We start from the raw sequence: 24,939 nt of genomic DNA, 5'->3' as shown, positions 1-24,939 counted from the left end.
CAGAGGTTCGCGTGACAGTTGCGAGAGCAGCGTTGATTTTTTTTTATCTAACCAAAAACCGTCAGGTCTGGGTTGCAGCAAAGTTGAAGTCTTGCATTGTTTTGAAGCGACGAACCCGTCTGCGTCTGTGAGATGGTTTTTGGGTTAGTTTGGGGCGATGGCACTCGTAATTGTGATGAGGTGAGGGTGGTTGGCTTTTTTGGAAGAGCTCCGTGTGCTCTTCAAGATTGTGAGATGATCATGCAAATCAAGCCGGTCTGTTCGCAAAATAATTGGCTTGCTGTTTTCATCTCTGTAAGCATTACGTCGATTTAGGCGAAAACCAAACAAAAGTGTATAATTTCTAAACAAACGCAATCCTCTCTCAGCGTGTTTTTCTGTTTTGACTGTAGAGCTGAATAAATTTTAGTAGCGATGGGAGAAATTTGCATGTCCAAATATTAATTGGTTAATAATTATCGCAGAGGCTGTTGTTTCAGAAAACTCATTATTTCAGGAATGAAATGAAATAGTTGAAGATACCCGCACAACTAGGATTTTTGATGATCCAGCATCACTAATTCGCATCCACCATCGACCTTCGTGCGAAATCAATTGTTCATTCTATACTATACTGCCGTCATTCAAATTCCATTAGGCCATCAGCGAAGACTGAAGATGCTAATCGAAAACCGGTATGTGTTCAGCAAGGATTTTTCGACTGTCAATTAGGAACATCTGATGGTCTGTTTAATCGAAAATGCATTTCATAACCCGGCCCCCGACGATGGTGGTCGATCCGATCATCCGCGCTACGACTTGTGATGAAGACATCGAATTACCACACCAGACAGCTCGCGCAGAGCGGAAAACAAACATAAGTGGAAACTTATTTGACGTGACGAATTCTAAAAGCCTCCGACATTCTCCAGTGAATCATTTAGAGGATGATTTTGGCATGGTAGCCCCAAGGAGGGAACACTGGTATATCACTGGTGACATAATTTCTAATATTTGCGTGAACGACTCGGATACACACTTAAACTTGAATAAATTTTATAAATGCGTGTTCTGTTTGTAACGTAGATTTTGAATGAACGTGTAAATTTGTGTACATATATTAGGGCACATTTTTTTTACTATTCGTTGTCAAATAAAAATTATTTATTAAGTTAACCTGGAAATAAAAGTGAACACGAGTTGAACTGATGAGTTTGCCCATATAAATCACCAGTTTAGGTTCCTGGAGCCCCTCTCGTATGACTTCAATTGATGGATTAGTCTGACATTTTTGTGGTTGTCAGTCGTTGACCTTCAGCATAGTTATTTCGTAGGGCATGGCCTGTTTTAGAATTTGAACTAAATGTGCTAAAAATGTCATTTAATGAGTTTATCTTCATAAAAAGTCCAATACAAACTGCCATACATTTGCTGGGGTGCAATTATATTTGCTGAATTTTTCATATTTGTGTGATTTGCTTCCCGAAAATTCTAATATGATTATTGTTATGTTGACAATACGATATAAACTTGATAAAAATTGTCTTAATTTAGAAAAACTCTTAAGATTCTGCTTCATGGATTTATTTATAGGAATTTAAATAAGGATGTTTATCAGCATTTTGGACCTTTCAACTCTTTTTTTTTCTTAGCGGTGCCGCTGGTGTAGTGATAAGCATGATTGCCTCTCACCCCAAAGGGCCTGGGATCAATCCCAGTTGGCATCGCTGGGATTTTCTGAGGCATAAAATCTCTGATCACGCGAAGTAAAGCCGTTGGTCCCCGGTCTATGAGCTGATGGGTCGATAGTAGGGTCCAGGTGCGGGAGCTGCCTCCCTGGCGTCGTACGGAAAACAAGATCGACGAAAAATTAAAACATAAAATTAAATTAAATCAAGGAAAAAAGAGAAACTATTTTTTCCGAGAACTAAACGTATGTAAAAAACAAGCTGCTAGACTAAGACTAATTTTTAAGACTCCAAAATGATGCTGAAATTACAGATTCTGGATTCAGGGAAAATCGTAGATAGAAATTATTATATATCCATAGTTTTGTTAAGTTTTAGAGTTTTTGAGGTGGAGTTTTTGGACTTTCATAACATTATCGAGAGAAAACAGAAGTTTTTCGTGATTTTGAGCTTCGGTAAAATTTCCAATGTCTGGAAGATTTCTAACGTTCCGAATCATAAGGGCAAATTGCAATGATCGATTTTATCTTTTGTTAATAACTCTAATACCACCTTTTTCTTTCTACTATGTATTGGACAAATTTCGAAAAAGTGGTTCACTATGCCCTTATAATTCTGAACGCTAGATTTTCATAAACAATCAATATTTTTAAAATTCATGCCTACATATTTTTTAAATTAAAATTTATTCACATAAAGATCAGGAGCTGAGAATTATTTTTGATTCCATAATCCCAAACTTAATTTCTTTAAGTTTCTAGATTGCCTCCCCACCTTTTTAAAATGGCTGTATCTATGTTCGATGAACATGTTTCAAGTGGAAATTAGTTCATTTCTCATTCATTCGGGACTAAAATTTATAATGATGAATAAAATTGGACTAGCATGATATCATTGCTGAGATAATGAGAGGAGAGCACGCCCGGCCTGTGGGCCGCACGGTGGGCAGCACTGTTCTAGACTATAAAACAAGATTTATTGTCCTAGAAACAATAATTCAGGAATTTGCTGAGGATGTTCATACACCTATTTAGCATAAAAGATGTTTTATGGTGTTATGGAATCATTAGATGTTATAATGATATTATGAGACGAAGAATGGGTGAGAGAAAATGATAAAATAGCTTATTGCGACTCTCATAAAGCGAAATTGACAGGTTTTTAAGTGTAAAACATAAACTTTAAAACCTCTTTTCCTTACTCACAAATACAAAATATCATCATAATATCTTATAATTCCATAATCCCATAGAACATTTCTTATACAAACTGAATGGAAGTAACCCTACTTTGAAAAATGTTAAACAATAAACTAATCAAATTTTGCTTTCCACGCTCTGTTAGGTGTAGGTATTTTTATTTTATTTTTCAAGCCATCATCGATTCAAGGTGATTCCACGAAGAGTTGAAAACTGACCGTCATTATGGCTGATATGCCCTATCACTTCAAATTTTCTAGAGCACGAATCTCGGGCTCTGTTGCGACATCGTTTATGAAATTGGAACTCCCTGTGTGCTGCACTGCAGCACACATCAATTCCAGTTTCATTGTTGTATGATGTTTTGTGAGTGCTGATATTGTTGTGCTCTTGAAATTTCGAGGTGATAATGAGATTAACCAGAAATAAGGATTTCACAGCGGTTTAGGTTACGGTAATTTGCTGAAGAGTCCACAAATGGCCGTCATGATGGCTGATATGGCCTATCACATGAAGTTTTCCAGAGCACACATTTCAAACATTGTTGCAACGACGCTCATGCAATTGGATTTCCTTGTTTACTGCAATGCAGCAAACGCGGAGTTCCAGTTTCGTTGTTGTATGTTTTGTGAGAGTCGATGTTTGTGCTCTTGTAATTTCGAGATGATAATGCGCCACCTTAATGATAAAATCACCTTAATAGTGTGATTTTTCCGTTGAAGGTTGAAAACTGTTTGTAGACGTTTTCAAGATTTTTCATCTAGGAATCATTTGAACAGACACAAGTCATAAACGACCGATGAGATCGGCACAGTGAATTTTCACTCAAATTCTGAGTAGTTTCGCTAAAACGTAGGTACTTAGATATAGATTGAGTAAATTTTCCCTACACAGCAAAAAAATAATTTTGATATCACGTCAAAGTGGATGCACTACAATCATGTCGAAAATATGGTGTAATATAACTTGCTAAAAAGGACAAAATTATCATTAATACAATGCATGAACTGACATTACGCTGCTTTTACTGTATTTGTTTATTTATGTGGTCATAAAAATTACATGAAATTTTCGACATGATTGTAGTGCATCCACTTTGATGTGATATCAAAATTATTTTTTTGCTGTGTAGCCTTTCTTCAAAAATCTGCCTAAATATGAGGAAAATGAACGTTTTTGAGAATTTATGTAAACGGAACTCATATATGAGTAAAATTTAACGGCCATGTAGAGTTTCAACCATAAGTCCTGGAATATCAGGGAATTTTATGGAATTTCTTTCAAAATCAGTGAAATATCTCTTAATCCTCTTTGAAAGTATTACTGATCTCGGTAGTCTCACATAATTGAATTGCTTGGTGTAGTTTTATGATGTTTGAAAATTAATAAAATCTTCAATCTTATTGTAAGGTTGTGGGTGCACAAATGAATTACTTAAATGCTTCAATAAAGAACATAGTCTTCTCCAGCTGCATATGTATTGTATAAAAATTACAGATGCATTACTGTAAGAACTGTCAAAATCCTATGAATATACAGTGTGTTGTTGTAGTGGGATCCAGAGGGACGGTTATAATCCATTTACATCTTCGAGTAGAACTATACATTGTTGGTTGTGACACAATTCATGCTCCAAGTGGATTAGCGCGTTTCTGGGTGGCACTGTGATTAGTTCGGTCCAACAAAAATTTAACCTCAGAAAATGGGTTGGAGCGTCTTTGTGTAAATGCAAGAATGGAAAAAAGTTAAGAGATGTATCGCTGTATTTCCTCATTGTGTGCTTAAGAGCCGGATAAATTCAGACATTAAGCTATCCAATGATAATTTAGAATTATGATCCTGTTTGGATGGAAGAATTTTTAATTGCTTGATGTAGCAGATTATGATTAAATATTGAACTCAGGGTCACATGGACGCAAATTTCAAATCTGTGGAAGCACAACTCTGAATATCAAATTTAAGATTATGCTGATGGAAAGAAAGTGGGGGAAAATTCCAAGTACTTGTTGGTTATTTGCTTAATAACACTAGTTTACAAAACAACATAAAAAGTGTGAACTTTAGTGGTTGACCAACGTTTCTAATGCAAAACCCTACGCTGAATTCAATGCCGTGGTCAGAAAAAATTAAAGTAGAGCCATTTTTGAGATATACAAAAATTTTGATTTTTTGAATTTTGGACAAAAGTACGATTACTAAAATGTCAATATCTTTGGAACTAGTGCACCAATTTTAAATCTTTTTTTATGAAAGTGAAGCTAAATAAATTTGCTATCGTTCATTAGAATATTATGTCTTAATTAAAAATTTAATTTTGAAGTCATTTAAAAATTTACAGCATTTTTTTTTTATTTTTCCTGCGAATTTTCCATAAAAATCTTGTTTAATCAACATTTTTAATGGGATAAAAAGATTCAAAAAATCATTCCATAATTTATTCTTAAAGTCCATTAAAATTTGGAGAAAATGAGCCTTTTATGAATGAAATCGGTTGGAAATTGTCGAAGTTATGAAATTTTTTGTAAAATCATGGAAATTGAATGTTCCAAGATTGGCCGTTGTCCCGCTCCTAGGTTCATGCACCACTTCCAGTAAGCCTTTCTGCGGACGTGTACGCATACGGTGCATTTCACTAACACTACCAGCTGTCACGCAAAATTAAATGGGATATTTTCAACAATATAATTTACGCTAGTGTTTGTGAGACCGCTCGGCGAGAACCTAACGCAACCAACTCAATTTGACAGCTTTCATTGCTTAACGATGTATACGACAAAACGTGAATTCAAATGTAAAAATGATCCTCAAAAGTTTTGTTACGCGTGTGGCAACTATATATTTACAAAATCGGTCAATTTCACTGCTTCGTTGCAAACTGCATACAGGCTTTATTTTAAAATTGATCCTGGAGACTTTGACGAACCGTGGATTCCAAAAGTATTATGTAGTTCGTGCAAAACGTGCTTGGCTAGGTGGATGTCAGGCGCAAGGTAAATTGATTTTTTTAATAACTTTCATATAAACAATTTATGTACAGCATGGTAGTGCTTTGTTCTTTCCTGATCGACATTATCTTACTTCATCTATTTTTGATAAGTGTTAATGTCTTACTTACTAACTCACTTATTTGTTATCTGTCAGTCGCTATTTGTCCTTTGACATGCCTACCATATGGCGTCGACCGTTTTGTCATGCAACGGATTGTTATTTCTGCTTGACAAAAGTTAAGCAACAAGGACGTCACAAAACAGTTGAGTATCCACAAGTGGCTTCTATGACAAAACCTGTTCCACATTCAAGTTCGGTCCCGTATCCTGTTTATCCAAAGCGGAAACGAGCGCCCTCTGTTGAATCGACCGTTACAAAAAGTGAGGAGGAATTCAAGGGGGAATGCGAGGAAGACTTCGAGGTGGAATTGGAAAGAAACCCAAAACTGTTTACACAATCCGAATTTAATGATTTGGTGCGAGATCTCGACTTATCGAAGGAGAAATCCGAATTGCTGGCATCACGCTTGAAAGAACACAACATGCTGAGCAAGGAGGTCAAAATTTCTTGTCACAGGAATCGTCACAAGAAATTTGACAAATATTATTGTACAAAGGACAAGGCATGTTTTTGCCATGACGTAAACGGCTTGTTTGAAGAGTTTGGTGAGCCATATGATCCAGCTGAATGGCGTTTATTCATCGATAGCAGCAAGTTGAGCTTGAAAGCCGTTTTACTGCATCAAGGGAATGAGAAACCTTCTATTCCATTAGCTCATGCCGTTAATATGAAGGAAACGTATGAATCAATGGCTCTATTGCTCAATTTGATAAATTACAATCAACACAATTGGAAAATTTGTTCCGATCTTAAAGTGGTTGCCATGTTGACTGGATTGCAACAGGCATACACAAAATATATGTGTTTTTTGTGTAAATGGGACAGTCGAGCTCGTAAGGAACACTACATCCGAAAAGATAGGCCAAAACGGGATAATTTCACAATTGGTAAATACAACGTTAACAATGATCCTCTTGTGGTAAAAGAACGCATAATACTTCCACCACTACATATAAAACTTGGGCTATTCAAAAATTTCGTCAAAGCGTTGCAAAAAGAAGGGCCGGCATTCCAGTACTTGAAATCAGTATTTCCAAATTTATCTGACGCAAAGATAAAGAAAGGTGTATTTGTTGGCCCACAGATCAAAAAACTGCTCAATGATTCCGCATTCAATACAGTTTTGACACCAGATGAGGAAGAAGCGTGAAAATCGTTCCAGCGTGTTGTCACAACCTTTTTAGGAAATTTCAGAAGCCCAGATTATGAGGAAGCCGTCGATGAATTGCTCAAAAATTATGAGAAGATAAATATAAATCAAAAATATTGTGTTTGTTGCATATAATTAATTTCAAATCCTTTTATTTCACTGAACACAGGTGTGAATATGTCTTGGAAGATACATTTCCTACATTCTCACATGGATTTTTTCCCGGAAAATCTTGGTGACGAGAGTGATGAGCACGGCGAACGTTTTCACCAACAAATGAAGATGATGGAACGTCGTTACCAAGGGTTTTGGTATGAAGCAATGATGGGTGACTATTGTTGGTTTCTGATTCGAGAAACAAGTTCAAAACATCGAAGACAAAGTCATTCGATTCTCAATCATTTTTAATAAAACCTAAATAAATTTCTTTTGTATCAACTCGGTTTTAAATCCTGATATGCCTTAATCAAATTGATATGTAGAGAAAAGAATCTCCCATGAAAACTTTACATGCGATTTGGATGCTTACAACGACACCTAGAAAAGGAACTCTAAAGCTGTTGTATTTCAGCAACATTTTTAAGTGTTTTACAAAAATGTTCATAACTTCGACAATTTCCAACCGATTTCATCCATTAAAGGCTCATTTTCTCCGGTTTTGAATGGACTTTAAGAATAAATTATGGAATGATTTTTTGAATCTTTTTATCCCATTAAAAATGTTGATTAAAACAAGATTTTTATGGAAAATTCGCAGGAAAAATAAAAAAATGCTGTAAATTTTTAAATGACTTCAAAATTAAATTTTTAATTAAGACATAATATTCTAGTAAACGATAGCAAATTTATTTAGCTTCATTTTCATAAAAAAAAGATTTAAGATTGGTGCACTAGTTCCAAAGATATTGACATTTTAGTAATCGTACTTTTGTCCAAAATTCAAAAAATCAAAATTTTTGTATATCTCAAAAATGACTCTACTTTAATTTTTTCTGACCACGGCATTGAATTCAGCGTAGGATTTTGCATTGGAAATGATCATCACCTTACCGAGTTCAAAAATGCTGTAAACTAGTGTAATAATCCGACTATTAATGTGCCGAAGCCCTGTGTTAGTCGTATGTTAGCTGTATATAGCTAAATCAATTCAAGTTAACGAGCTTATTGGTTACCTCCCAAGTAACAATTAGGGTTTTATGAGGGTCCTGTAGGCCATGATTTAAACTTGTAGAGTACTTGAAAACCTCAATAAAACTTGCAATGTTACTTGGGCTGTGCAATACGTGCTTGTGAACGATTTCCCACCGGAGGTATCCCACTGCGATCAAGCATTTGGTTAAACATGTTATCCATAACAAATGTTAAACGGAGATGGGAAGTGTGCACGGGGAATATATTTTATAACGGGGGAATAAGTGTTTCATATCCGGAAATATCCCTGACGGAAAGTCCAGTAACATTCAGAAAAAAATAACTAATAAGGGTGAGGAAATCGACATATGTGAAGGAGGGGAAATGGGGTATATTAGGGAAATGAGAGGATCAAGCGGGTGATGAAAATGCATTGTGTTGGGATTAAACCGATCGTTTTATGTTTACTTTATCTGTAAGTTCTTGTAGATTAAATGATAGCACGCTGATTGATATAAAAATGATTACAGTTTCAGTCACACATAATTATCAATCAAAGTAACACCCGGTTATTGTTTTTACTGATTACTTGGCTCATAACATGGCTTAAACCTGTAAATTAAAAAAATATGAATGATTTTCTATATCCATAATTTTCTGTAAAATGACTGGAAAATCCGGGAATATCAGGGAATTTAGTTTTCTTCTCCGATTTCCATGTAATCTTGTACTATTTTTTGGTACGGACAATCTTTAAAATTTCTATAGGAATTCGGAAATTTTGACTAATTTTTCAAAATGATGTGTTTGATATTTTTCAATAAATCATGGCATGAATATTTCTAATCAAAATGACATCTGAGTGTAAGAAAAAAGTATATATAGGGGAAATGGCTCTAATGTTGGCCTATGGATCTAAGATTGGGCCCATCGCTAAAAATCTGCTATTTATCAATTTTATCTAGATATTATCTAGAGATTGGATATTTTTGTCGCTATTGAAAATTTAGTCGATTGCTGAATTTATGTATGGGCCTAAATTAGGGACATTTAGGCCGACATTACATCCATTTCCCCTACATGATATTTGTACTAAGATCGACGAAAAATATGTTTAAAATTGTGAATTTAGTCACCTGTTACGATGAAAATGCACTTCGTTATACCATACATGAATGATATCATCGTGAGCAGTGATGGCATAATCATTTGCAAATTATATATTTTTTACATACGCCCTCAATACCACCCGTGATCTTAGAGCTTGAGCATGAATGACCGCCCACGGTTGCTACTCTGTCGTTGCCAGATAGCTGTAATTTCACAGAGAACCAGGGGCCACATTGCGCATCTCGAAACGAAAAACTTTTTCATACAAGCGTTCATACAAAAAGTCTTTCGTTTCTAGATGCGCAATGTGGCCCCAGCAATCATCCTCAATATGTAATAACAGGTGATCTCAAACTGGGCAAAGCGAACGCACGCACAAAACAGAGAGCAAACTTAAAACACAACCGTATCCGAAGGGGCTCGAAACTGCACTCTCCCAATATCACCAGTGATATTAGAACAAAATATTATGCTTGATAAGGATTGTTCACTTAGTGGCGCCGGTGGTATTCTGGAGCTCTGCCTCCCTGGCGTACACACTAATCAAGGCCTCTGCCGTTCGGTAAATTTTGAACTACAGAACTGTTCGGTAAAAGTTTAAAAATCAGTGAAAAATCCAATTATTAGAAAATTTATTCCAAACTTGTACAGAATTTGTTCGGTTGACCCCATTTATTGTTGAAAAATAAAATTTATAAATTTTCTTGATTTCTCACGTGTAACGGTCATTTGAAAATTTTACCGACTTGTTCTGCTGTTCAAAAATCCGGTAAATTCCTACCGACTTCGGTGATCTGAATTAAGTGTGTAGGTAGCTTGGTACTGAGTACGGTAAACAATATCGACGGAAAACAAACCAAAGAAAGAAAGAAAAAGGACTGTTCACTTTATAAAACGAATTCTGAAAAATGCCCGTAACTTTTTCATTTTACATTGTATCGGTATTGTTTGTTCTAGATAGGGTTTTTGATTTAATTTACATCCAACTAAGCACAACCCACGCTTTACCTCCCTTTTTCGGACGGATTTTACTCATAAATTAAAAGTTTATATCAAAAAAATCTTCTAAATTTAGTCACCGTTGGATTTGATAAAGAGTCAAACAATGTTGAGATATTATTAAAAAATCAAACACTGCTGCTTGATTCTAAATTCGTCCTACGAGTTTTAATTCCATCCTAACGCATTGAAACGCCATTAGATTTTCTTCGCCCTACGGATGATGGTCGAAAAAGTGGATTCGCTAGGAGCGCTTCTTTTGTTTTGAAAACAATGAGTGTAAATATTGATACAATGCGCTGTATTGGGCTTCATGTTGTGGCTTATAAACTAACGGATCGGAACAAACGTATTACTGTTTTGTGCATGGTGAAATCATTTATATTATTGATGATTTCTGCTCGATAGAACGGAAATGGGCGATTACGACGAAGTAGCGCTCTTCCCTATGTGAATATTAAAAAAATATTATGATCCAAACAAAATTATATAATATTTAAATTATTGATTTTCAAACTAACTACGTAGACAGTTTTTTGACATTAACTACGTAGACAGTTTTTTGGGATTCTTGACCCCTCCTCCCCCAGTGTAGGCAATTGTCCATACAAAAAATAAATTTGTATGGGCTGTGGATGATGCCAACCCCCCCCCCCCCCACAAGCTGTCTACGTAGTTTATGAAAAGCCCCTAATATATATTTTAATGAACATTGAAAGTATGTCACTACGTATTAACAAAACACAGACAAAAAATATATTCTATGTTTCTGTCTTTATTTTTTCTTAAGTAAATAAGTAATTTTTTAATTTTTTTTTCATGGAACCCTTATCTTTTGAACTTACCAGATCACTAAATTAGAATGCAATGTGTTAAGTTGTGTGTTCCAGCTGTAACGACCATTTTCGTTAATGGCATTTTAGAGCAAACGTAATAAAAATAATGTAAAAATTACATGCTACTTCAAATGTATTGTTCATAAATTTTGCTATGTTGCTTACAAATAAAGATTCATAATTGTCGAAGAAAGCATCCAGCTAAGTAGACAAACAATTAAGTTGTAACCTAAAGTGTGTCCATTTTATAAAATAAACAGTCCTTATTGATTTTACAAGTTCCTTTGATACTGCGAGACTATTCATCACATGTGAAATTAAAGCTGAGAATTTTCTCATCGCAAAATTGATTCCGTTTCACATAGTTTTTTAGAAGGAGATAGAAAAGATTGCTATCTCTCTTTACTCTTCACACATGCCAGGCACGAAGCTACTGTTGCCAGTGTTGATAGAAGTTTCCGGTTGCGTTCGGGTGTAAAGCAAAAATCTTGAACTCAAACTCACCACGCACACACACTTATCCAGCCAGTAAGGTTTTACTAGGTTTTTGAATTGCGAAACAGTTTGGAAAAAGTTTAGAAATCTGTGGAAAAGTAAAAATTGTGTTCCGAACTTGTACATAGTAGTCCTGTTAATCCCATTTAATGATCGAAAGTAAAGTTTGTCGATTTTATAGATTTGATATTGATTGAATAACGGTCATTTGAATTTTTAAGGACTTTTTCAGCAATTCAAAAACCCAGAAAAAATACTGACTCCTGTAAAATAATGATGTAAGTGTGTAGTTTGATGATAACCGTAGCTGGTGAGTTTTGTTAGCTTGATATTTGGAGCAACGATATCACAGCTGGTAATATCGTCCACTGCTGTTTGCTTGTTGATATTTGTCCACGAAAATCAAGCGTGATCATCGGAGAGATTGATATTTTCTCAACACTGATCGTGAGTGTAATTTTTTAATAGTGACGAATGAGATTTAATTTCTAGAATAATGGATTTTGATCGCTTCCCGGGGTCTCTAGAACATGTGGTCCAGAACATTATTATGACGGAATCTTGTTCCTCAATTATCTGAGTTGATGCGTCGCAGAATTTAGTCCAAATCAGATGCTGGAAACATCTGACTATGCATACTGTGGTTTTGAGTACTAAATATGACCACTAAAGATCTTGTTGTCTTCATGTCAACTTAAAGAATTCTCATCTGATCAGTGTTGTGATTAACTCAACTTTTCCTTGCGAAATTCTTCTTCTTCTTCTTCTTCTTCTTCTTCTTCGCATTTCAACTCTTATTGCATATCGCATATTAGCTTATTGCGTGCTATCAACTAAGTGTTCTAGATGCACTTCCACAGTTATTAATTGAGAGCTTTCGATGCCTGTACCATTTTTGCATTGGTATAATTGTGTGGTAAGTCCAATCATACTTCTAGCCCAGGGAAGTCGAGAAATTTTCCAACCCGACTAAGCTAAGGGAGGCCCCTTGCGAAATTCAACAACGCAATAAAATCACCGTTGAGATTTATAGACCAAAAATTCATTGCTTTAATTTTGGCTTTTTTTTTCCTTGATTTTGCTTTCGTCGATCCTGTTTTCCGTGCTGAGCACCAATGTTACCGACCCCAGGGAGACAGCTCCCACACCTGGACCCTGCCATCGACCCATCTACTCATGAACCGGGGACCAACGGTTTTACTTTCCTACCGAAGGAAGGCGTGATCAGAGATGTTATGCCTCAGAACATCCCGGCGGCGCCGACTGGGATTGAACCCAGGCCTGCTGGGGTGAGAGGGAATCACGCTTACCCCTACACCACGGACACCGCTGACTAATTTTGTCCATTGTTATAAGTCTTGTTTTTACATTATTCGATGGAAACTAACAAGACATGCATGAGCATTAAGTACATGCAAAATTTGAAATTTTCGCTCCACCCCAAGTAACAATTTCGGTTTTATAAGGGTTCTGTAGACCATGATTTAGACTTGACCCAATTTTAGTATAACAAACAATTATGCAAAGTTGCAAAGCGGAGAAGGTCGACTTTTTTTTCCAATGCATCATACGGTGAAAAACAAAATACAGAAAAAGTAAATTTTTCGATTTTTACACTTATATTTATTGCTAAAATAAAAATGCGACCTTTCATAATATTGAACACAATGAACACTTTTTAAATTGTCCAAAATCGTAGAACATCAACTTTTAGTCAAATGTTTGAACCTTTTTTCACGCTATATTTATGTAATTTGAGCATAGGAAACTGGACTAATGAAAAATATTAGGTAAGTTTATGTTTCATGATTCAAAAATAAAACAAAAATTCTGCATATAAATATTTAAAAAAAAGTTACTAAAAGTTGATGTTTTACGATTTTGATCGATTTTAGAGTATCTATTGTGTAATATCAGATAATTTATCATTTATGGGTGGAGGCGAACCAGCCCAAGGCTGAAAGCCTCCCTAATAAAGTTAAATAATAATAATAATCATTTATGGTATGCTTTCACAAAAACATAAGTTTCAAAATCTTAAAAATTTACTTTTTTTTTTCGTTATTAACAGTATTTTTTTAAATTTTTTGCCGGAAATTTCCAGTTACTTTTAGTGTGTATTTTTTATTTCTAAATAGATTCTAGCTTGCTACAAATTTGTTTTAGACATAATTTCGATGAGATGATCCATTTTCGTGTTATGATTTATTGAAAAATATCTAAAACGTAATTTTGAAAAATTAGGCAAGAGTAAAAATGGTTGAATTCCAGTACAAACTTGGTTCACTGTCCCTGGTGAACAATTATGCGAAGTTTTATGGAATTCTGAGAGGATAAAATAAAACCGATTCATCTGTTGGCGTGGATAGTAATCAATTAAAATCTTTGGATAAGCAAACAAGACGAACATAAAATTGATAAAGCCTTAAACATAAGCTTTATGAGTTTTATGATGGAAATTAGTAATCATATAAAAAAAATTTTCAAACACGTGTGTTCCACTCTCCAAAAAAAAAAGGCCACACAAATTACTATGCCCACTTTCACGACAAGCCAATCAATCAATTCGATCCAGTCTTCCGTGTATGCACCGGCAAGAGGCATTCAACGGAATTGGTAAACAATCAATCTACACTTACCCACAAGTGACGTAAAGCGCGAAGGGTAGTTATTGACTTATTTCGAACCGGCCCATTTCGTAAATAACAATCTGTGCATAAAATAATTAGCACCTGTGCTGGTCGTCGTCGTCACTGGCACCCGGCGGAGCCAACAACGGGCAAAGTAAAATCATTTAATTTAGTGGCACATAATTAAAAGCCCATTCCATCTATCCCGCAGCAGTCTTGCACAGATGTGTGTTTGTTGCTATTGTGCTTCTGCAGCGGCAAATTTTTCCATGAGAAATTGGTCAAATATATCCATTCTTTTACCTTCTCTCGGACCTACCATGTGTAGCAGAAAAAAAGCTCAAGCTCTGCTGAATGAAAATCGTGTATTAAAAAAACGAACCCGCTTACATAATCGTTCGCTTCAGTTGCAGACAAAACTGCAAATTATAAACATGGGAAAAGCGAACGAAACATGTGAAACATGTTTTCTCCGAAACTCCGACAGCCTTAGTCTCAGCCTTTATACAAAAGCCGGGGTCCGGTGTGGCCGTTTCTTGCATACCTTCATACCACACATCGATCGACGGAATGTGTATGATGATGCGTCAATACGAAGATGCTCCCACCGACGTCAGCCCATATAAGTATCATAAACACGAGAAGACATCATCGTCGCTTTGGATTTTTTGTAGCATGATCGGAATCACGGTTCAAGATTTGAGGAAAACGTGCTGCTCAGTGTTCAACTGGGATGGTTTTTAAAACGCCATTAAATACCACCGCAAGCATAAGGTGCACGTGGCGTTGGTCCCAAAAGTATCATCACTACCGCGTCTTCAAGTACGGTGGTTTGGTTTGAACATAACAAACTTTCCACGCAATTATGGCAGTCCATTAACAGGCCTTTCAATTGTGAAATTGATACCTGATGTGAACATGCAATGGTTCGCATGTATTGATCTTTATAAAGCTCACGCTTGTAATTCTTCATTTCTGATCTCGCGAACCAAGTTTCAAGCGGGCAGTGAACCAAGTGAACGAATCCCAAATGATATTGTTTTGATAACCTACTGTACGGCTTAGGTATCCCGATAGATAGAGTGGATGCGAGGGCTGCGATCGAAGATCCCGTCCGTCGTCGCCGTCGATCAGTATGTGCGAGTGTGTATGATATAATCCACCCGGTTCGGGGAGGTTCGCATAAATCGCAACGCACGATTTCGTAAGCAAACTCAACTCGATCAACATCGACCGGCGACCACGACATGGGCCCGTCATGTCCGGTACGGTCAACACAAAAATTCCTTCTTCTACATCAATCGTATTGGGCTTAGTACTAGGTAGTAGCATTATCGGAGTCAATATACGGTTCGTGGAGATGCGAACATGGTAGTAGTGGAAAGAGGAGCTCAGTCTACTGTTAGTAACCTAAGATGTATATTAGGGTGGGTCATGTTTGTAGGGCGAAGTAGCCCTGTTCCCCACTGATCTTTCAATTTGTATTGCGGTCCCCAAAAACTGAGCAAAACTTGATCGAATTTGATTGCTATCTCGATTTGCGGGATATTAAAGTTCTTTTTTCACTGTTCCACTGTAGTTGGCCAGAAATTTATTAATTTAATTATTATTATCTTCTTCGGACTTTTGTTGTCTAAATGAAGATTGATGGGAAAAGCCTATTTCGCAAATATTTGCGCAAATACGCGTATAAACCCCATATAATTTTGAAATAAAAGGAACAATATCAAAAAGGACTGAATTATAAAAATAAACACCGAATAAAAATAATAATATGGTGTCTTCTGCATAAACATGAATCTCGTCCTATGGCATGGAGTTGTCCTTGGATCAGTTAAGTCGAGGACGTCATCGCAGAGTTGATCTGAACAAACAAAAAATACAGGTAACAAAATTCATCTGATGTATGTAAATAAAGTGGACAGCTACTCACCGTCTTACAACAATTTGCTGATTGAAAGCAGTCAGCAGACTACGTTGAATACGGTGATGAAAGGTTTCGGCGGTTGAACTCGAAAAAAGCATGGAATTCATTAAAACGTGCAGACATGAACCATATTGGACCACGTAATCCGTAATTAGCTGCTCGAGGTCCGAGATGCAGGAAACTCCTTGATTGTAGAACTCGTTCTGGTGTATAGATTTCGAATTCAGCCAAAATCCCGGGAGAGTCCATTCCGCTTATCAGCACTTTTGCTGCAAAAACTGCCTGGTTAATCTTCCTCCTACGTTCAAGAGTTTCAATGCCCAGGTGGGTGGAAGGTGGGTTGGATCATTCCAAGGCAGTTGGCGTAGAGCGTAACGAACGAATTTCCTCTGAAGAGAATTGATTCTCGCTATCTAAAGTGTTTCATACGGACACCATACTACCAACCGGTGGAAACTAACGATTTCAAATTGGCTCACTACTTGACTAGCCTATTGCTCCCAAGCAAATTGAATAACGTACCCCATTCTAAGCCTATTGGTCCCAAGTAAATTGAATAACGTACCCCATGTTTGTTTTGATTCGCTATGAAAGTTTGACAGATAAAATGAGGCATAGGGTTCGTGGATTTTCTTATGTTTCAAGGGGTGCATCGATTAGCTTCGGACCAAAGATAGTACCAGAGCTGAGCCAAAAAGTTGAGCACGTTTCTTCGGGACCTGCTAGTTTTAGAGTTACCTCTATGATACAACTACACCAAATTTCAAGATCGATCACACTAGAGAACAATTTAGAGCCGGGTAGGATCCGGAAAGATGAATCCGAGTTGCCTGTTAGATTTGGCTATGAAATCCGTGTAATGTGGCTTAAATGTCGAAGCAGAATCAAGTGTAACTCCTAGATCACGAACGTTGTTCAAAATTCCTAGAGCACCACTCTTCGACACTATCGATCAACTGCAAGCAATCAGTGAAGCATCGCACAACCACGTACATTCTGACATCGTCTGCAAAGAATGACCGACAGTCAGTTGGAAGTATCAAATCGATTTCGTTAAGGAATATCGAATTGTTTGAAAAATATTCCGATTGATCAGAGCCGATATTCACACAAAGCTCTCGATTGGTAGGATACGATTCAAACCAACGAGTGAGTCCTTGAGAGACACCGAGCTTTTCGAGTTGGGCATGTAGAATGGCATAATCAACCCGGTTGAAAGCAGCCATGAGATCCGTGTATACGACCTGTGCTCATGCCTCCATATTCCGTAGGCACAGGGAAATAAAAGGAGCGTTTGGGGTGAAAACCATGTTGGTCAGGAGAAATGTAGTTTCTACAGCTGAAAAAAGCGTCGTTAATGATTATCTCGACTATCTTCGAGCAGGCACAAAATGAAGTAATTCCTCGGTAATTTTTCACATCTCGCTTGTCACCTAGCTGTAATAAAATATTGAACTGCTTCGAAAGCTGTGAGGATAGCTCTGTTGAGCATCTTTTGAATATGCACGATGGAATGCCTTCAGGCCCAACAGCGTTCGAGAATTTCAGCTTCTGGGTGGCAGAGTTGACGAGGTCCAGTGTGACCGTGACAATATCAAAGCTGAACGCATTTCTGGGAGCATCTTTGATCCCATCAGCAACTTGGCTTAACGATGCCGTTGAGTCGTTGAAAAAAAAACTCTTGAACTGCTCTGCCAGGAGGTTACATTTTTATAAAGAAGTGTTGGCTTTTTTTTATCGCGTAGATGAATCTCAACCGGTAGCCCATCCTCTTTCCTTTTTGTTTTGACAAACGTCCAGAATAGCTTATGGTTACACGGGAGATTAGCCTGCATACGTCTTGAGTACTTCTTGTATAGAAAACGGTTGTACGTACATTCGATAGTCATTACTTGCTAACGAAAATAATCGCTTGGTGAATGCATTAAGAGACTGGCTGTATTTGCGAACAGCCTTCGATCTCACACGCTTCAAGCGTTGTAATCGAGCATTAGACCATGCAGGTTTTGAAGCAGGTCTTTTCAGAGGCACACAATCCATTATTAATCGGCTCACAACTTCGTCGGAGTAGTTAACGTTTATAATTAGTTAATTTGATCTATTGTAGTATAACACGTATCCTTGGTTTAGTTCATGTCGTATTACTCCATCCATATTGAGAAGTGATGAAGTATTCGGTTTTGATACAGTTGTCATTCTTGCCTTCATCGCAAGGAATCGATTCTAATTGAAAGGTCCCGCTATTTATACCCTTCGAAGAGTGAGAGCGCGCCTTACTAACAAAATTAAGCAATTACATCGATCAGGACCCTAGTCTTAGTCTCTTCAAACTAGGGAACAACGAAAAGAAGATTAGGAATCACATAGATGAAGACTGACTAATTAACTCATGTTTTCCTTGTTCCAAGATCATCCACGGTCCAGACAACCCGAGGACTTATCACTATTAACAAGTCATAAAAAATAACAAGGACTAAGATGTGTTCCTTTGATTACTGAAAAATCCTGTTCTCATAGTTTGAAGTAGTCAGGACTATGAATCGGTGGTAAATCCTTCATCCCGTAACGTACCACGTAAAGGTGATCTACCCACGTTACGGGGCATATTAAAGTTAGTAATGTGGGAAAATGTATGAAAATGGAAAGACAAAATTCCTGTCAAAAATTTCCACATACATTCGGATTTAGATTGAGAAAACTACACAGTTAACAATTATGAAAATTAACGGTGATTTTATTTGAAATGTAATTTAATAAATGTTAACGTAATGCAATATCGCACATAATTTTCAATCAGATAAGACGCATAAAATAATTACATAACATCTAATTTAGTATTCGATCTATTTTTATATAATTTTACCTTAATGATTTAAATTTAAATGAAACACCATGTAATTTAATGCAGCACATTCAAATTTCCATCTTAATCGCTATAATTTTACATGTTCTTAACGTAAACGCAACATGTCCCCTGGCTTGCAGCATTTCACGTTTGTCAGAAAAGTATCATGGCGGCCAGTAGAAAAGTTGCACGTATTAATAAACAGTTCTGCTCTTGATTTGAAATAATTGTGTCAGAATATGGTTTATTTTTAATTTTTCGTTTTTATGGCTTTCTCAGTCTAGGTAATAATTTTTAATGGAATCAAACTAAGTTGTTATCAGCTAATTTGTGAGTGTTCCGTATGACGGGAAAATGACGAAGCCTCATCGCAACCATCCAGAAACGAGTCCAGAAACAACTGCTCTTCGGGACATCCGTCTCCATCAGAAATCAACTGTGTTGCTGATCCGTTTGCTGTTCCTGCGTTTGGAACGTGATATTGTCCACGTCTCCAAGCCCAGATCTGCTCCTCAAACTCTCGACCGTGATGCAGAAGTCAACGAGAATGATTTTTTCAGGTTTGATCGATTCCACTAATCTGGGTGTCATCCCCATCCGTGCCAAACAGGGCACCGTTATTTACAAGAATTAATTCAACGAGAGCTTGCCTAAGAAGTGTTATTGTGAATCTTATTGGAAACGAAGTTTGTGAATAAATTTAAACAATGAATAGTGCCCTTTACCTTGTATTAATTCCAAATAATTCAAAAAAGCAGAATCTCAAAATGATTTTATTTCTAACCTCTAAACACCATAATAAGCACAAAATAACATGGATATTTAATTTTACAGAAAAGACATGTTAATTTATTGGTGGCAAAAAAGCAACATGTAATTTTAGAATCTCATGTAAAAATAAATTATTTATCATGCGGTCTTTTTGTTACATTCAATCAGACAGAAAATAACACGTTTCGTTCGTACTGTGTATGTAGAAAACCAGAAATCTATCAATGCGTGTATTTTTGGCAAGCAATCAACTATTGTCTTTCCATTTCCCGAATATGTTTTTCATAAAACTTTTAAATTCTCCCGCAAATCCATACCGAAACCAAATACGTTCAAATTTGGCACAATTTTTGGATCATCAATACTTGTAAAATTGACCGACCCTAATGTTAATGTGGGAAATCAGAAGATCAAAGACAGTAGGCAAATTGCGGAAGGTGCCGATATTCTTAAGAACCTGTTCGGAACACATACTTAACATTATACAGTTTGGAGTGATTTGAATCTCCATTTATGAGTCGCCATATTTGATTTTTCCACCTAATTAACTCGATTCGTCCACCGTCGTCTTCCAGTCGGTTGATATGAAACCGGACAGGGGTGAAATCTGCATACCGAACCTAATTTGAATTTCTTACGTCGTATATTATTATCATCGTATCGTCTCTCAACTACGTATACCAAGCAACCAGGAGAGAACTGAAAGAAAGAAGCAACGTCTTTAATAATTGGTTGAGGATTGCGGAGCCTGCACATTATTTATTACTCCCGCCATTCGAAAGATACACGAGTGATTGTCGGTGTGTCATAGTTGAAAGTGATTTGTCACTTTCTTTTCATATAAGTTGTTTTTAAATCAGAAGGTATTTTGAATACATAATCGGGATTATTGTTTTCTGATATTAAACAAGCCAGCTTGACAACAAAGCTTTGCGCTATTTTGAATACATATATATTTTGGAACACAAAAAAAAAAAATTATGAATTGTGCAGTTTTGAGCTTAACTTGATAAAAACATTGGATTCAGTAAGCAGGTTCCTGCCAAATAGCGAAAAAATATAAAAATATTAGATTTCCCCTCTCAGAATTCCATGAAACTTGGCATAATTGTTCGGTATTGTTCATAATGGCGTATTCGATATTTGTCAATAAATCATAGCACCAAAACGGCTTATCTTGTAGAATTTATAACTGAAACAAAGTTGTAGGTAGCTGCATTGCCTTCAAAAAAAAAAAAAAAAATACAAAATTGTTTAAAACTTCAATAACAAAAAAGTGGATTTCTAAGATTTATAAACTGCTGTTTGTTTGAAAGTTTTCTGAATTGGACACAATGGACAAATAAAAGTGGTTAACATCCATACCTCTCACGCCAAAGTCACGAGTTCAAATCTCATCCCCGGACAAGTCACGAATGACCCAAGAGTGTTAAAGTGACTATAATAAAAAAAAAAAAAAATAAAAGTTAACCAACATCGTAGAACATAAACTTTAAGTACAATTTTTAAACTTGATTTTTGAGCATTATTTATGTGATTTGGGCAAAGGGAACAATTTTATAGACTAAAACATATTTAACTAATCATGTTTGTTTCATGCGTGAAGTTAACGATTTATATAGTTGGAGATACTTAACGTGAAATATTAGACTTAAAGTGGTCATTTTATAGAGATAGGTGATGAAAGTAAAGAGTCGATAGTTCCGTTTCAGTATGGCCTTGTGAAAATTGTATATAGAGAGTAGAAAGCGAGCAAGGACTCGGGGGAGTTTGGTAAAGGGGATGATCAACCCGATTCGTACCTTTCTCAAAATTAACCTTTTGCTCGCTTTCTACTCAAACGGAACTATCAGCTCTATACTTTCATCTGCTCATCTACCGTATTAAATGACGAGTAAGTCTGATATTTGACGTTAAGCATCTCCATCGAAAAAATATGTCTCATGCATAAAAAACAATAAAACTATTTGGTAAATTTTAAAGTGTCTTTTGTGTCCAATATCAGAATTTTTTTTTATTTTTGATGAACTTTCAAATAAACATTAGTTTAAAAATCATAAAAATTAAATTATCATGTTATTGAAGTTTGCATCAGTTAATTTTTTATGTTTTGTCGAATATTTGTGATGATTTTTCAGTATGTATTTTTCAGAAAAGGAAATACAGTTTCGAACAGATTTGTCTCAGACATTTCATGAACCCTGATTCTCCGCTGCAGATAGTCAACTACGTTAGTGTTATCGATTGATGACGCGCGATTCTCCCACAATTTCAGCGTTACATCGTGCAGTCTGGTGCAGAGCAGATGTTCCAGCATTGTTGTTCATTGTAGACTCCAGAATTTTCGTGTACCTTTTGAATTCGTCGACAAGTCTATGTAGAGACACTGCAGATTCCTGTTTCATTCTTGAAGTCTCGAACAGAGCTTGTAAGTACCGCTTCTTGATGAGATACTCGTTGGAATAGCTAGTTCGCAGCACTAATGGCGATGGTTTCAATGACTTGAGTAGCCTCAACTTTCACAGCAGCACTCAGATTGTGAAACTTCTGAATGTCAGCCACTTCTGGGTTAGAGTTAATAAGCGCGAAAACCTAGCCGATCTTGGTAATCACCACTTAATTCAGGCAGTGATATTGTCGGCTATTTTAGACCATGCAGACCAGAGCTAGTGTGAGTACGGGGATTTAGAGGGAGATTGCTCGGCTGATCGATAGGTGGAGGTAACTTAGATATCATACACACTTAAATTTTTTCGCCGAGATTCCAACAGCCGAGTGTCCGAGAGCTGAAATGTTCAGTAAATCATTGTGTGCATTTGTGCATTGTTACTGAATATTTCAGCTGATTTCATGGTACTTATTAACCTTTCTACAGCAGCTTTTCCGATGATATATGGTACAATTACACTTCAAAATGGTGCAAAGTGGTGCATACTAAGGAGCATTTTCAAATGCTTAAAGTACAGTTTTCTCTATTTTAGGGAGCATACTTTAAATATTTACTGACCATTTTAAGATTTTTAACGTATTTTGATCAATCATTTAAGGAGCAACCCGATCTATTTTAAGGAGATTTTTTTTACTTATTAAGGAACATCGTCATTGTTTAATGATTCATTTACCTTTTTACCCTGAATAAATAGTTCGACTCGGCTGAGCGACGCAAGCAGTGTGATTCTCTGGATGTTGAGATGTTGCTTCTTCCTATATTCGTCCATCTGGTCGGTCGTTGTTGCGAGCAGATGGTCACCACCGTGCTACGATAGTGTGAAACATATCCATTTGATGTGTGAATCTTAAGCTGGGTTTTGACAGGGCAAGTCAATTGATCAAGTCAGATGAATTCAACTGACTTGAACGCGAATTGAACGTGTAAACCATGCCATTCAACTGACTTGATCAACTCACTTGAATTGAAAAAAGATGAACCAGGCTCAACTTTTCAAGCCAATTGAATTCAACTGAGTTGATCATTTGACTTGCCTAGTATAAGCCCAGCTTTATGCTATGTCCCATGCCTGAACACTATTGATTTGAGTTGTGACACACTTGGATTCTATGGACTCACACACACACACACAGTGATATCAATTGCTTTGCACATCGTAGTTCAATGTTCTATAATATTCTATTTTATCGATTTTTGCTTTACCGACTCTAAAAATGAATCGACAAATATGTAAAACAATGCTGCTAAAGGGCAGAGCTTTACTCATGCCTTTTTTAATGAGTTTGAATTGAGATTCGAACCTGGATTGTTGGGGTGTGCTGCTGCCGTTGCCATCGGTCGATCTCACTGGGCCACGGTTGTTCTCAGGGGTGATGCATATATTATGTTACATTCTAAGTGGGGAAGGTAGTTGTAAGATTTTATGACAAGCATTGCATTAGGTTAATTTTTTTTCAATTTAGCGTGACATAATTAAAGTATGGCCCCTCATATAGTGGCACCGGTGGTGTAGTGGTAAGTGTGATTAGTAATCACTGATTACCTCTCACCCCAAAGGGCCTGTCGGTGCCGCCGGGATTTTCTGAGGCATAAAGTCTCTTATAATGCCTTCCTTTGCAAGGGATGTAAAGCCATTGGTCCCCGGTCCATGAGTTGGCGTCGGTAGCATTGGTACTCAGTACGGAACTGTTTTGAAAAGTGTGATTTAATGTGCAATAAACTTGAACTGATATTGGAAGATTTTCAATATTGCAAAGTTTGAAACACTATAAATCAACGTGTGTAACACATTGAACCAAGGTGAAATACACTTAACATAAATGTGATTGTGCATTTGAAAAGTCAAGTGTTTAAACACTTCGATCAAACGTGTTAACTTGTTTGAGTGCTGATTCATCATTCCACAACGCTGGTTCAGCCTAACAACAAGACGAAATCGGTAGTTTAGTGGTTACCATTTTCGCTTACCAGCTAGAAAGGTCACGAGTTCAATCACAGGCACAGCCCTGTTTTATTTGTGTTACTACGCCTAATGAGATTAAATGGTAATCACCGATCTCATCTATCACGACACCGAAATCTATCACGGTTAAAGAAATAACCCAGCTATTCTTTCCTTGGCGATAGAGGTGAAGATGTAACATTGGTCTCTAATAAAACAACGATTGTTGAATTAATTATTCGCAAAAGACCATGCCAGAGCTAAAGTTGCATCTGGGTTTGGGAGTAAAAGCTGGTGGTAAAAAGATAACAACATATGAGTTATTAGTTATGGATTTTTTTTTCCAAAATATAGTTTTAAGCAGTTGAATCATTTTAAAGAATGTAACATATTTATAAAGATCATGAAATATTCAGCTAGGGAGAAGTCAAGGCTCACCTTTCCCTATCTGTATTTGATATTACGAAACTTCAAGAACAGATGTATTCTTGTAAAATTACTGTAAGTTGGTCACAATCGACGAAAGATTGTTGACCACAGCTCTGAAGCCAATGAATTCTCCAAGTATGGGCCGAATTTACTCAAATATCGAAAGAAAAATCTTTGATGTTGTATTCAAGTCGAATGTGTGTTGTAAAGTTTGGTCCACTTAGAATCCAGACACTTTATTTATTATATAG

General features: G+C 36.5%; 1 protein-coding gene across 2 annotated transcripts in view; it reads left to right on the top strand.

Moving 5' to 3' along the window:
- Positions 1 to 24,939, top strand: part of LOC135700346 (nuclear pore complex protein DDB_G0274915-like) — a 224,465-nt gene that overhangs the window by 976 nt on the left and 198,550 nt on the right. The window lies entirely within an intron of this gene.

The sequence above is a fragment of the Ochlerotatus camptorhynchus genome, unplaced genomic scaffold (assembly GCF_037179485.1).
Source record: "Ochlerotatus camptorhynchus isolate MF236.1 unplaced genomic scaffold, CSIRO-AGI_Acam_v1.1 ptg000133l, whole genome shotgun sequence".
NCBI lineage: Eukaryota > Metazoa > Arthropoda > Insecta > Diptera > Culicidae > Ochlerotatus > Ochlerotatus camptorhynchus.
The sequence above is the reverse complement of the archived record's forward strand: the minus strand, read 5'-3'. Positions and strand labels throughout refer to the sequence as shown.